The sequence below is a fragment of the Ambystoma mexicanum genome, chromosome 9 (genome assembly GCF_040938575.1).
Source record: "Ambystoma mexicanum isolate Mex_15411 chromosome 9, UKY_AmexF1_1, whole genome shotgun sequence".
Lineage (NCBI taxonomy): Eukaryota > Metazoa > Chordata > Amphibia > Caudata > Ambystomatidae > Ambystoma > Ambystoma mexicanum.
Window position 1 is genome coordinate 1,226,673,520 of NC_090931.1, and position 14,553 is coordinate 1,226,688,072.

A 14,553-nucleotide genomic window follows, 5' to 3' on the forward strand; every position below is an offset into this window, starting at 1 on the left:
GTCACAGATATGGCATTTGATGACATTTTTCACTTAGCAATTGCACACCATTTGTTTTTACCATAAAAGCACATTTTAGTTTAAGGGTCCGGTGTTCGACAATAAGAAATAAATACTTGTAGAAAACTAAAGCTCTTGAGGTGTGGGCTGCCAAAACAGGGGCTTTTATGGAGCCAGGAGCTGGCTTGTTTTTAACTTTGGTCGGGTGACGGGCACCACGACTACAGTCATATTTTCCCCCCATCCCTTCCCGGCATTGCTTATCCTTCAATGTCAAGTGGTGCTGAAACAGAAAACATAAAACGGTCTGGTGGTAGATCAACAGCTCACTAATCGCCGCAGAAAGATGCCAATAACCGGTCTGCATCCTTTCTAAGGCCAGAGGTCTCGGGTTTTCATTGGAGAGTACATGTTTTCGGTTATGGGAGGTGGGTGGACTAGAGCGCTTTCATGGTAGTCGTGGAATGTGGGCCTTGCATTCAGAGATCATTGTAGCAGGCAGACTAGCCTTATGGGATTGGAAAATTCTGGCCTGCCGGACACGCAGAACACACTGAGCTGCCTTACTAAAATTAAAGTATTCTATTAAAAAGAAAGAATCGTATCACAAGAAGTTATTGCAGGTTCCAATCCAAGTATTTTTTTTTACTACAAGTTTTATTATATTTAACACCTTATTTTATTTTTTACTGACGGGTATATTTTGTCACAGATCGAAATTAGATCACCAAAAATGTCACAGAATGCACCCGTTCAAATGCACCTCAATTGCTTAAATGTTAAGGCCATACTAGACACTCCTGCCCCCAAATATTGGTTTGCGACTCGTCAGCCCACCCTCCCCAACACTTGAAAGCCAAGCCTTTAAGGGAGATGATCCATTAGACAGTAAAGAACGAAACAAAGGGTTCAGTTGAAAACATACTTTGCTCTCCCATGAGAAAATCAGGAGCGCCCGTAAGCCTCCCGCATTTGTTGCACCTTGCTACAGCTGCGCAGACGCATTGCGCTCTTGGCATCTGTGCCAGCATGATGTTACCATGCTTGCCAGTCCATTTGCATTCAGAAAATCAACAGTGCAGCATTTATGAGGCTCGTCTTCGTTTGTTTGTTTCAGGTTTCTCAAACCCAAGAGCAAAGTGCACGCTGCCAGGTGTTGCTATAAAGACGGAGCTCTTCTCGGAAACTGGCAGAACTGTACGTCGCTGAAGCAAAGGACACACCCGGGCGGGTACCCATCTGGAGACTGGCATAGGACACGCTGGCATGCATGTTATGAGCGCACTTTCTAATCAGCCATGCTCGGCCCGGTATCCATCTGCCGCCTCCATCGAGGCACACAGCGGTCATGACGCTTTTCATCACGTGCTGCATGTTGCCCATATCCTTCAGGCAAACAATTCACTGCTCTGTTTTACTCACTAAAAATAGACAAATAGCCGCTAAAAGACACAGGAAGGAAACCGGTAAACCAATATCTGCTTTTTGCTGCTGCCTTTGGCGTTTGCAGACTAGACGCATCAGCACAGTGTTCAAATGGATCGTGATTTGCATGCTAGCAGCTCGTCAGCGGAGAGCCTTTCAAGCCTCCTTCTGTACTGAGGGTCACACATCTTCAGATCCTTGCCACCTCATGCGATTTTCCCAATCCCATCCCCTGACACCCCCTCCTATATAGGAGAAGATGCAGGGAGAGAAAGGTCACCTGGATTCCTTAACAGGTATATTCTTTTATACAGGTAACAAGGGTTTACAATATCTCCAACTTTTCACGGGTTTCCAGAATACGTCACTTGCTTCCTTCAATTTACTTAATAAAATTGCTTCACAGGCAGGACTATACACCATTTTAAAGCGTTACCATGGCATGACATACCTCTCAGGCAGCGGGCTCCAAGAACCGAATATGTACACTGCATGTAAAGTTTCTGGCCTTGGCAGTGCTCTGTGTTTACAATAATCACCGAGTCTTGTCGTGCTGAGATTGCTTACTGGATCGATCCAGCTATTAACTTATAAGCTTCACCCAACTGCCATCAGTTCTAAGGACCATTTTCTCTCTGCCTGCTTGAGCTCGGTTTCTTGTTTTTGCGTTTTAACCGGTGGCCATATTGGCATGCTAGTTACAGCTGGAGAGGTCTATTACCGTCAAAACAGAATACGGTCTGCAGAAGGTTGGATGATCACAGCGAACCTTATTTGTGTTTTTATATCCTGCTTAATGCTGACCTTCACCAGCTTCTAAGCACTGGATCAGGGATCGAACCCATGTTTCACAGAAACGTCTTGTTCCCAAGGGAGGCACCTTGTCCCGTGCGATGCTGTCGGCCTTGGTGTCGTAACCATGTATTTCTGTCTGTTCTTAAGAGGAAGTGGGCGTGTTTAAGCGGAAGCAAACATCGGACATAAAGTGGTCGAGTAGATGTCTAACATAAATGCAACACGTGGCCTGAAAATTAAACATTAGTTTGCACATTAAGGAGTTGCATGAGCAGGTGCCAGGTATGGCTCATGTGCACTGGGACCATAAAGCTACTGTGTCAAATTACAAACTTCAGGGGTCTGCAACCTTTGGCTCTCCAGATGTTTTGGACTACAACTCCCTTCAGTTTTAACCAGCCTAGTTAATGGTGAGAGGTCATGGGAGTTCTAGTACAAAATGTCTGGCGAGTCACAAATTGCAGACCCACTGGTTAAATGGATATGCACAAAGTCCTGTCATGGAAGGCAGCCAGGATTTCCATGTGTGCCCAGATTACACAGCATCACCTGGGATTAGGAAATAATACTGCAAAACGATGCTTTAGGATAGGAGCATGAAACGTGCCTTTCAAAAGACAGCCAGGCAGTTGCAGGGCAGATAGGGACAAGGTTCCTGGTGAGCCGGGCTTTCCCACTCCCAATGATGCAGGGAAATCTAAAGGCATCTATAGTAGGAAACTAGCCAAAGAGGAAGCTAGCAGAGAAAGCAGCAAAGAAACTCTAATACGGCCCAAGAAACGTCTGAAAACTGGGAGCCAATGAGAAGCTAATACAGGATTGATGCTATGACCCCCCTAGGTATGAACGAAGACTATTACCTTGGACCATTCCTCTAAATAAAATCTACCCCTCCTATTGGCTTAACTAGTAGTGTCTTCACTGCTCCTTTGTTCTTTAATTCTCCCATCAAATAACCTTGTTACCCATATGCTTTACCGGGTCAATATAGGTTGGAATAGAAAACTTGACTAAAACTACCCAATTGTGTTACTGGTTATACTGTCCACTGTCAATATTCTTGTTATTTATCTTTATGAGAATGCTTTTCAGATGCTTTTTACAAAGATTGTACACCCATGATATTGGGATAGCAACAACACAATGCCCGAGGATTGTCAAATAGTCATAGAGGAGGAGTCATTTGGATGTAGACCATGTGAAAAAATGTTTAATTATTTATATCCAGAAATCTATTTTGAAACATCCATATGCTGGCATGTACTGAGTGATGACCCTAATTGCTACTATGTACGGGACTTCAAACTTACCATTGGGCTAACACCCACACTGTTTTTAGGCATTTCTGCCAGTTTACAACAGACAGACAATTTTTGAACATTCTTATGAACAAGCATGTACCATGTGATGCTTCTAACTATTACTATGTATGATACTTAACTAACTGTTGGGCTAGCGCCCACACTCTTGCAGGCATTTCTGCCTATCTGTATCGGGCAGACAATTGTTCAAAGATCATCATATATATTTTTTTTTGTTAGGTCATCAACGGAAGATCCCGGCTAAATTCTGGTATACACTGTACCATTACTGGTTTATTTACATTAGTGCCTCTCACTTCCACACGAGTAAAAACTCTTATGACGTTGCTCGCGCATGCGCAAATGACGTCACTAAGTCTTGAATTATTTCCAAATGCGGCCCGCTTTCTTTACATCTAATTGCAGTAGTACACATTAATACAGGAACGGCATAGCCTACAGAGAGGAATGTCTCCATCCTTCTCTGCGAGCCATGGTTGCCCATCACAACACTACAGCGTTGATCGCGCGTGCACGAAAAACGTCACACATCCCAAAAAAATGACAGTGACTGTCTTATATGCCACCTAACTCTCTAATTACCATTAGGCTCTGGCCTTCTAGATAGCGTGCATGCGCGAGTGACGTCATATGACACAATCGTATATAAAGACACTTGTTGTCCCAAAATGGCAGACGCGTCGTCAGCTTCAGTCCGACCAGAAGCCGCTCCTCGAGAGGGATCTACTAAAAAGAAACAAAAGTAAGTTAATTTGTCATCACCGACCTTTAAACTTGCACTTTCCTTTTGTATATAAACAAAATAGAACAGGTACCCATTCTCCTTTGGCTATACAGCTTAAATTTGAAAGAAGGTCAAAAAAATATATTTTTGCCAGCTTACCTTAAATCACTTTATACTTATCCTTCTGCACCTTGGCTCCACAGGGTTTCTTCCTTGGATGCTGACTGTTTATGAACAGTCCTGCAGAACGAGCTGTAAATCAGAAAGGAGATTCAGTGACACTTGATTGGTCATTCCATCTTCTGGACCACTTTTAAGACCCATGATGTGCAAGTGTCTCCCACTTGTTTTTATGTCTGACTATTAGCAACCATCTTTTTATGTACTTTGATAGCCATTCTCTCATTTTGACCTTAGCTATCCAGACTATGAAACTCTCCAAGCCATGAATAAATGAAAAGCGTTGTTAAGCAACCACAAGTCAAACACCATCAATGGCCACTGAAGATATTCCATCTTCCTTGGCTATTTTTAAAGCGGTTAGATTTTATAACAGCTTACTATATACATAAGCAGATCCCTAGGGGATTATGTAACTATCACTTGTTATGATATGTTCTACTAACCTAACCTTGTGTTGGTATTAATAAGACTTAGCGCATTTAAGTTCATCAGCCTTGAGTGGTGATTTTCATGCACCAGCGTATAAATAATTATGACACTGAGACTTTCACCTGATGGTTATAGATTAGGAAGCCTTAACTATGCACAAGCCATAGAAATAAATACATCTAAAAGGCAGGGTACCGCTGGATAAGGGAATTTCTACATTATGAAGTCCATAAAAACTATGTACTGCACAGTTTACAACTTAGGAAATTGGGTAACATTCTGTAATTCTGAGATGCCTTCAAAATTGAGTTGGTCTCTGAAGATTGCTTTTTTTGAGTAGAACATTTTTATTTAATACATTGTTTACATTAAAAATGTTTCTTTTCTTTATAGAAATGTTATAGATAAAGAAAACATGCCCCTGATGAAGAGTCTTTGCAACTCGAAACGCGTTGGGCCAACTATTTTTGTATGAATAATAAATTGTATTGTTTTTGAACATATCTTTGAAATTGTCAAATTGAATTCTTTGGTGAGATTCCGAATATATTTAAGATACAAAAGTTTTTACATCTTTGTTAATTAAGGGTGGTAACCTGTCTTATATGCCACCTAACTCTCTAATTACCATTAGGCTCTGGCCTTCTAGATAGCGTGCAGGGGACGAAGCTTTCCTATTAGGAAAACATTCTCTTTTTGTCATGTGTAACATTGTCATTTTCATAAAATGTACAACAGTTATGAATATGTAAGTTATCAAGCATATTCCTAATTTCATTTTCCACCTTTTCACAAACTCTCAGATTTGTCACATGTTCAGAGCAGCCAGAAACCTAGTCTAACTGGCCATTACAGTTCCCAGAGTCGCAGGTAAATGTATCTTATATTTCTTAAGCCGCCTGGAAATTACATGAAAAAAGGCATAAAAACAACATTAATCCTCAGTCTGATTGCTGTGCAAAATACCTAAAATTAACTAGTTGTTCAAATCAAACGATAAGTGTTTCTGTCAGCAAATGGGATGGCTGCTTCATCCCCCACAGCCATCTGTTCCCCTGGGTCAGCCTGTGACACTTTTTACGAGTCCCTTTGAAAGGAGTGTGGGCTCTTTAAAGTGGGTGCAACAAGGATTCACACCTTTTAGTCATGCTTCAGCCCAGGATGACTTTCTTTGAAATCCCTGCTTCCTGCCAAGAATTCTGTAGAATGGTGAATGTTGACGCCTTCAGCAGCCTCAAATTTTATTGCGGGGTTATTAGATGAGAGGTGCGAAATCCAGCTGGAGTGGGGCTTTTCATTGTGAAGTTTTGCACCCAGCCAGAACAGGTTTTTCCCTGAAGTGTCTCCTTCCACTGTCACTGGATTTTTGTAGGGGAACCAGAATATACATTGCTTTGGTCAACCCACACATCCTGCTCTGCTTTGCTGACATTTTTCTTTGAGCAGTGATATCTTTTTCCATTGTGGCTTTTTAAATATGTTTTTATTTGCAAACACATGTGCAGGACGTTTTTGTTTCCAATGTTTAAAAATCCTGTTTTCCATATCACAGGATTCTTTGATTCCTCCTTTTGGGAATTAAACTGTTGCTTGTCCATTGATAATAATAGTTAGGCCCATTTCCCCATGGTTCTTTAATTCAACATGAACAACAAAAGAAAAGGCCAGGCCATTTTTGTTGCCGGGTTTAAATTCCTGCTCTTCATGTTACAGGGAAAGCAAAATCCAGGCCGTTTTTGGTTGCAGTGTTTAAATGACTGCTATTCATGTGAAAGGGACTTCTGTTTGGGACCTTAATGCACCCCACAGTATCCCCAGACACACAATGCCACACAAGGCCAAATACAAAGATCACCCTGGCTCATGGCCTAGAAATGAGGCATGGAATCTTCTTTAATTGAAAGGAAAGCAGTCCGTGGACCTCTCTTCCGCCTCCCCCCTCTACTCCTGTTTGGCTCATGTATTGACAACCTGTCATTTGTCCGGGGTTGGTCGGTAGAAAGCCAACCAATCAAAACCCCTGATGTTAGCCACACATTACGCATCATGCCAGACAATTACATATTGTAGAGATGATGTCTTCTTACTGTTATCAATTTGGAGGTAATCTCTCGAGGAGACATCACACAAGCGTTACCCAATCGTGTAACCCCCTATAGATTGTATATGTAGTCACCACCATTAACCAATCCCGGTTTGCTGTAGGTTTTGGGAAGATTACAGTATGTCAGTAATGACAAATATTGAATATGTACACTGTTGTTTTTTAGAAGCATATTGAGAGCACCAATACTTCTATGCTTGTATGCTGTCCCTGCTTTCGTTGGTTGATAATGTTGGGGGCTGCCTTGCACTTTGTCCATTTCGTAATTGCGTCCAGTTTCATCTGGCTCCAGAACCTCTGTGCAATTTTGGACTTCCCAGGACAGCTCTACTGATGTGCAAACAGTGAAACCCATTGCAGATGCAAACAAAGATGATGCATTATATTTCATGTCTAAGTAGAAGCACAGTAGAGGGAAACTGCAATGTCTGAGATAACCAGAAAGCAGAAGGTTATAGTGTGAAGAGCAAAGTAAGGATGAATCAAATATAGAAAAGTGATAAAGGCGTCAGGCCTGTTTTGAATAGTTTGATACTGCTAGAGCAATTATTGAGACATACAAGTGGTCGTCTTGCTTTTACACACTAAAGTGTATAGCACCATAGTTCAAAAATTGGGGTTCTGGTGTAACTGTAGACCCATGGTATGGGTACCTCATCAAGGCATAAATTAGTTTTCAAAAATTGATTAGCACGTTTTGCTAATTAACTTTTTTTGATTAGCAATTTTGTACTAATATTGAATGTCACCAGAATTAGTTGTACCCCAAGTAGAATTAGCAAGAATGCAGAAATGATTTCTATACCTCCTGAAGTATAAGTGTGAGAGTAGTAAGTGTGCATGTAGCGAGGGCTAAGTGTGAGAGCTAGTATGCAAGAGTGAGCAATATGGTGTGAGAACAAGAGCTTTGGTGCAAGAGTCAAGCACTATGGTATGAGAGACGAGTTTGAGCAAGGCTTCAAAAGAGCCAGGGTTAAAGAGTGTGAGAGATGGTGTTGGAGACAGCCAGGGTGCAAGAGAAGGGGTGTATGGGAAGCTGGTAGAGACAGAGTACATGTGTTTTGTGACTGGGTGCATGAGAGAAAGCAGGGTGCTAGAAAGGGTGCCTGCATGTGGAGTGCTGGGAGAGTGAAAATGAGCCCAGGGGACGTGAAATGTTGATAAGGGTCAGTTAAAAGATACAAAATGTGCAAGGCACGAGAAACAGGATGTGAAAGATGGGTGCCTGCACGAGTTACCCGCGCGAGGGTGGGAGTCCAGAAGAGAGGGCATGTGTGGGAGTTAATGTGCATGTGCATGCCATTTGGGGAAGGGAGAGACAAACAAAAGAAATGAAGAACGGGGTTCTGGTGGAGGGATGGGCGAGTTTGCAGGGAGACAGGAGGGGAGGTAGGAAAGACCCTGGAATCTTAGGAAATTTGATGGGGGAAAGCTTTCACGGATTGCTTTTTTTTGTTATGCTTGCAGGACTGCGCCGCCGCAGACTCCCTGCACGAGTGTGGCTTTATCTCTGCATCAATGACTGCAACGCTTCCAGCACATTGGCAAAAAGAATGCAGGTGAAGCAAAATAACACTTGTTTATTTTGCTTCACCTTTCATTCTTTGTTGCTGACTTTCAATGATAACGTGCATTTCTTTTGCTTTTGTTCTTTTTTGCCAAGTTAGGGTGGACTCAGCCCCATTGAACCACAGCCATCAGTTTTGCAGGCTGGACAACTCACCACTGCACTACATAACCTGATGAAAAACAACTAAGGTGAAATGTCCAAGTTGGGTACTGCAAATTTCAGGGAAAAGGAGCAAGTTACTTACCTGTAACTGTTGTTCTCCAGCATGGGTCTGGCATGGATTCACATGCTCATGAATATTCCCTGTCGTCAGGCTGGGAATCCTCGGTAAAGAAAAAATCAGTATCAGTTTCGTTTCTGATCTGTCTTTCGTAGTAGTAGCCAATCACTGATCTCTGCGTCATACTGACCACAGCCAATGACTGCCCTCTACCTAAGCCCCGCCTCTGGCAGCCATCTTCAGATTTGGTAGCACGTGAAGTGGCAGTATGACCAAGTGAAGAGCCGCAGAGGGGTAGGCGGGAGGGTTCGCATGTGAATCCATGCCAGACCCATGCTGGAGAACAACAGTTACAGGTAAGTAACTTGTTCCTTCTCCAGCATGGGGTCTGGCATGGATTCACATGCTCATGAATAAAGAATACATAGCAGTACACACATGCACAACCACGGGAGGTGGCAAAGGCTCAACATTAAGCATTACATCAAACTCAACATTAAACAATTCTTACCTCCTCACCAGGCTCACCTTAGGCGAACAGGTTGCGCAGCACTGCTTGGCCGACCCTGGACTCCTCCCTGGAATCCCGATTGACGCAGTAGAATTTCGTGAAGGTGTGCGTCGACCTCCACGTAGCAGCCCTGCAGATGTCCAGCAAGGGCACACCAGATAGGAACGCCGTGGTAGCTGCGATCGCTCTGGTGGAAGGGGCTCTCGGACGGCCAGGCAGCGGTCGGTTTCCCAACCGATGACAGTACATGATACAGCCGGAGAGCCATCTGGAAATGGAAGCCTTCGAGAGAGCCTTCCCATGATTGACAGGTCCAAAGTTCACAAAGAGTTGTGACGTCTTCCGAAAACACTTTGTGCGGTCCACGTAGAACTTCAGCGCTCTAGCCACATCCAGCGAGTGCAAAGTCCTTTCAGCCGGCGACGAAGGCGACGGGAAGAAAACAGGCAACACCAAGGGTTCGTTGAGGTGGAAGTCCGACGGCACCTTGGGCATGAAGGAGGGGTGCGTCCTGAGCACTACCCTCGTGTCGTGAAAAGTCAAGTATGGGGCCTTGCAGGAAAGGGCCTGGATCTCTCCCACCCGTCGTGCGGAGGTGATGGCCACAAGAAACGCTGTTTTCCACGACAAGAACTTCAACGCAGCCGAGTGCAGAGGCTCGAACGGAGGTCCCATGAGCCTGGTCAGCACCACGTTGAGCTCCCACGCCGGGGCCGGAGCCTTCACCGGCGGGAATGATCTGAACAGTCCCTTCATGAACTCTTTCACCAGACGATGAGACCACAAAGACGTCCGCCCCGTGGTTCTGGTGTATCGGGAGATCGCAGCAAGATGAATCTTGATGGACGCGTGTGCCAGTCCAGCCTTGGCCTGCGTCAGTAGGTACGGCAGTACTTGGGGAGCCGTAATCCGTAGAGGGTTAATCTTCTGTGCGTGGCACCAGACAGAGAACCTCTTCCATTTGTGTCCGTAGCATTTAAGAGTTGAGGACGCCCTGGCCTTTGCAAGAACCCCTCTGCAGTCGGCCGGTATGTCGTATCCTTCAAACTCTAACGCTGCAGGAGCCAGGCCTGCAAGTTCAGCGACTTCGGGTCGTGATGGAGGATGGCGCCTCCTTCCCTGGAGAGAAGATCCGCGTCCACTGGCAGCTTGATTGACGGGGACGCTGACAAGTCCAGAAGGTCCCGGAACCATATCTGCCTCGGCCACGCAGGTGCGACGAGGATCATCCTGCACCGTGACCTCTTGAGCTGGTTGATGAGCCTGATCAGCAGCGGCAATGGAGGGAACGCGTATAGAAACAGGCCCTCCCAGGGGAACGAGAACGCATAGCCCATGCTCCTCGGCTGGGGAAACCTTCTGGCGAACCTCCGGCACTTGGAGTTTGTCGCCATCACGAACAGATCGATCTGGGGTGTGCCCCACCGTCGGAAGAGGCGGTCCACTAGATCCTGTCGTAGTTCCCACTCGTGGCACAAGCGCAGCTCTCTGCTGAGCGAGTCGGCGATGGTGTTTTTTATCCCTGCCAGATGAAACGGCACCAGAAACATCCCTTGGGTGACGGCCCAATGCCACAGATCCTGCGCCTCCTTGGACAGGGCTGGGGATCTGGTACCGCCCTGCTTCCTGATGTAGAACATGGTGGTGGTGTTGTCGGTGAAGATCCTCACCACCTTGCCCTTGAGGGACGGAAGAAAGGACCTGAGGGCCCAAAACACTGCACGGAGCTCCAGGACGTTGATATGGAGGGACTTCTCCGTCAGAAGCCAAAGGCCTCTCGCGTGCAGATTTTCGGTTTGCGCTCCCCACCCTTCCAGGGAGGCATCCGTGGTCACGGTCTCCTGGTGGCCGGGGGTCTGGAAGTCCATGCCCGCCGTCAGATGCGTGCGGGTGCCCCACCACCGGATCGCTCGTCGGAAACTCTCGTCGAGTGTGATCCTCTCCTCGAAGCTGCCCGTCGTCTGGATCCAGCGCGCGTCCAGGAACTCCTGCAACGGGCGCATCCGGAGCCTGCACAGGCGGATGAGATAAATGCAAGAAGACATCATTCCGAGGAGGGACTTGATGGACCTCACCCTGGCCGCGTCCGCAACCAGCATCCGCTGCACCTTGCCCATGATGGCCCTCGTCCTTTCCTCCGACGGAGAGGCCAGAAGCGACACTGTGTCGAGCTTCGCTACCAGAAACAGTGCGTCTTGCGCGGGCACCAGGTGGGACTTGGCGTAGTTTATGGAGAATCCCAGGTCCGTGAGTAGCTGGACGGTCCTTGCCGTGTGCTCCACGGCGAGCTCCTTCGTCTTCGCTCGGATGAGCCAGTCGTCCAGGTAGGGGTAGATGTGGATCCCCTCTCGGCACAGCTGCGCCGCTACCGGTGTGAGGCACTTGGTGAACACCCTGGGTGCCAACCTCAATCCGAAGGGAAGGGCTCTGAACTGGTAGTGACGCCCTTGGACCACGAACCTGAGAAACTTTCGGTGTCCCTTTAGGATGGGAATATGGAAGTAGGCATCCTCCAAATCCAACGACGACAGGAAATCACCCTCCTCCAGTTGACCCAGGACGTGTTGGAGGGTGACCATCCGGAACTTCTGTGCCTTGATGAATTTGTTCAGTCGTCGTAGGTCCAGGATGGGACGCCATCCTCCCGTCTTCTTCTTCACAAGGAAGTATCTTGAGTAAACTCCGGAGCCCCGAAGCCTCTTTGGGACGAGCTCGATGGCGCCCTTCTTGAGCATCGCCGTTACCTCCAAGAGAAGTTGAGGGACGTGATGTTCTTTCCTGGCCACAGGGGGGACGCGCGGGCACCTCCTTAGAAACTCGAGCGCGTGACCGTGAGCTAGGGCGTCCAGCACCCAACGGTCGGTGGAGATGGACTCCCACACGCTGACGAAGCTCGTCAGCCGGCCTCCCACCGGAGTGCTTCGGTGGGGGCCCGACCCCACGGCCGGTTCAGTCCTGCTTCGACGAGGCTTTGCCGCCTTGTCCTCCCTTGGCGACGACGGCGGGGTCCGCCTGACTTGCCTCGTCCCCTGTAAGCTTCCTGTGACAACGAACGGGCCGCTTGACGGTAGGTGGAAAATCCGCCGCTGGAACCTTTGGAGGCACCCCGTTTGCCTCCGCCGCTCCGAAAGGCTGGCCGCCGTTGCTGGAGAACCCCAAGAGCCCGGGCCGTCTCCATGTCCGCCTTGATGGCTTGAAGGGAATCGTCCACTGTTTTCCCAAACAGGTTGTTTCCGAACGGCATGTCCAAGACCCTGGTCTGCACGTCCTGACGGAAGTCAGTAGCCTTGAGCCATCCACGCCGCCTAAGGCACACGCCGTTGCCCAACTGGCGAAATCCAGTGTCAGCGATGTCCGTCGCAATCGTAATGGCGTGGTCCAACGCCACCTCTCCCTCCTGCAAGATCTCTAGGGCTTCCGCCCTCTTGTCGTCTGGTAGGAAGTCCAGCAGGGGGGCCAGTTTGTACCACAATTCCCTGTCATAGCGGGCTACGATAGCCAAGGCGTTGGCCGCCTTAATCGTCGTCGCTGCCGACGAGATGACTCTGCGTCCCATCGTGTCTAATTTCTTTCCCTCGCCGTCCGGCGGGGAGGTTGACGTAGAGGCCGCGCCCCCCCCGCTTTCTTCCTGGCTGCCGCGGAGACGACCGAGTCCGGGGTCGGCTGTGCTTCTTCTCGTACCGATCCCTTCTAGCCAGTGTCGTGGATGGGTTCTTGAGGAGGGCGAGGCCCTCATCCCAAATATCGTCTAGTAGAGGTACAGCGAGGACCGTCTTCCTCTTGGTCTCGCGCCGTTGATAAAGGAAGCCTTCCTTCTTCTTCTCTTCCGGGCAGAGCTGGAAAAGCTTGGATGCCCTGGCGATCATGGAGTGAAACGATCCAATCTCGTCGGGCGGGGAAGCCCGGGTGGGAGGTGACAACGGGAGATCCTCGTCGTAAACCTCGTCGTCTGTACCCGTCGCGGCCGTGTCAGTCCCTGTATCATCCCCACGTGTCGTGGACGGGGGGGAGGGCTGAACAGGGCGCAATGGCTGAAAAGGAGGTGGAGGATGAATCCTTCTCTTAGGGGGAGGGCTCACAGAAGGGCCTGGCTCCGGGTCCCCCATCGGGAGCGGTTCCTCCGTTGGTGGTAACGGCAGTCTCGTCCTTATCTCCGAGCATAAGGACTGTATAGCCAACAAAATGGCCGCCGAGTTGTCTTGCGGCACTGGTTGAGGGAGATCCGACGGGCGATCAGGAGCCCCGTCGGCATCCTCGACGCCCTCGTCGTCTTCCACGTCGGGGTCCCTCCCGACAGGATGGCCTTCTTCCACGCCAGAGCCTTGGCCTAAGACTTCGATCAGCTCCTCCTCAGAGGTTGAGGCAGAGTCCACGACGACCTCCTGCCCCCCTTTTTCTTCTCCGTCGGAGGTTTCATGGGGGTCCTGTCGATAGGCATGAAAGAGGACTCCCTCCGCGGTGGCAAGGAGATTCTGTGCCCCGGGGTCGCCACCACTGGTGTAGCCTCCACAGGCTGAACCAGGGCCGCCGCGACTGCCTCGATAGAGGCCTTGGCCGGATGGATCAAGGCTTTCACCACCTTAGGTGCGCTCACTGCCTTCTCCTTGGGGGGGGGAGGGGGGGGGAGAGGGTCACCACCTCGCTCCCCCTCCGATGGGGCCTTAGGGCACGACCGGGGTCTCTCCAGGAGTTTTGCCGGGTGCTCGGCCTTCCTCTTACCCGAGCCAGAGCGTTGGCTCGTGGTTGATGGCGCCGGGGAGGATGCGCCCTGCCTGGCACCCGTAGAGCCCGACCGTTCAGCGCTCCCGGTGCCAGCGGACTCGCGGTGCTTGGCCTTCTGTTGGACCCCCCGTCGCCGGGGCGCACTCAAAGGTCTTAGAAGACCGCTCCGACTTCTTCTTCTTCTTCTCGCCTGACGGGCTCTTTCCTTCCAGGCAGTTGGCGAGACGTTGATGGCGGTCCTTCATGGTCCACTCCGACATATTGCCGAAAAACGCACAGTCCTTCTCCACGTGCGTCTTGTCCTCATGTAGGCAGTAACGGCAAAGGGAGTGTTCGTCCTCCTTAAAGACATTCTGAAGCTGGCATCCAGGGCAGACCCTGAACAGCTTTCCGGGCGTCGAGCTTCTCTTCTCCTGGGCCATGTCCGAGATGGGCCTGAGAAACTTCTGGAGTCCTCCAAAATCGTGGCTCGACGAAATCTTCACCCTTGAGGGGCGTAGACGAATCCGACACGGGTCCCCGTTGATCGGATGAAGAAACAGTGGAGC

At 48.8% G+C, this 14,553-nt stretch overlaps 1 protein-coding gene across 4 annotated transcripts in view; it reads right to left on the reverse strand.

The window, feature by feature from the left end:
* The window catches only part of MGAT5 (alpha-1,6-mannosylglycoprotein 6-beta-N-acetylglucosaminyltransferase), a 1,044,542-nt gene that overhangs the window by 932,092 nt on the left and 97,897 nt on the right, over positions 1–14,553 (reverse strand). The window contains exons 2-3 of one of the 4 annotated variants that reach the window (XM_069616572.1): positions 4,426–4,518; positions 4,125–4,265 (exon numbers count right to left, since the gene is read on the reverse strand). The exons of 2 other annotated variants lie outside the window; for them this stretch is intronic. The gene's annotated coding sequence lies outside the window, so the exon portion shown is untranslated. Of the gene's footprint in view, positions 1–4,124; positions 4,269–4,425; positions 4,519–14,553 lie in introns of all 4 variants that reach the window. One more of the 4 variants, XM_069616571.1, reaches the window with a different exon arrangement.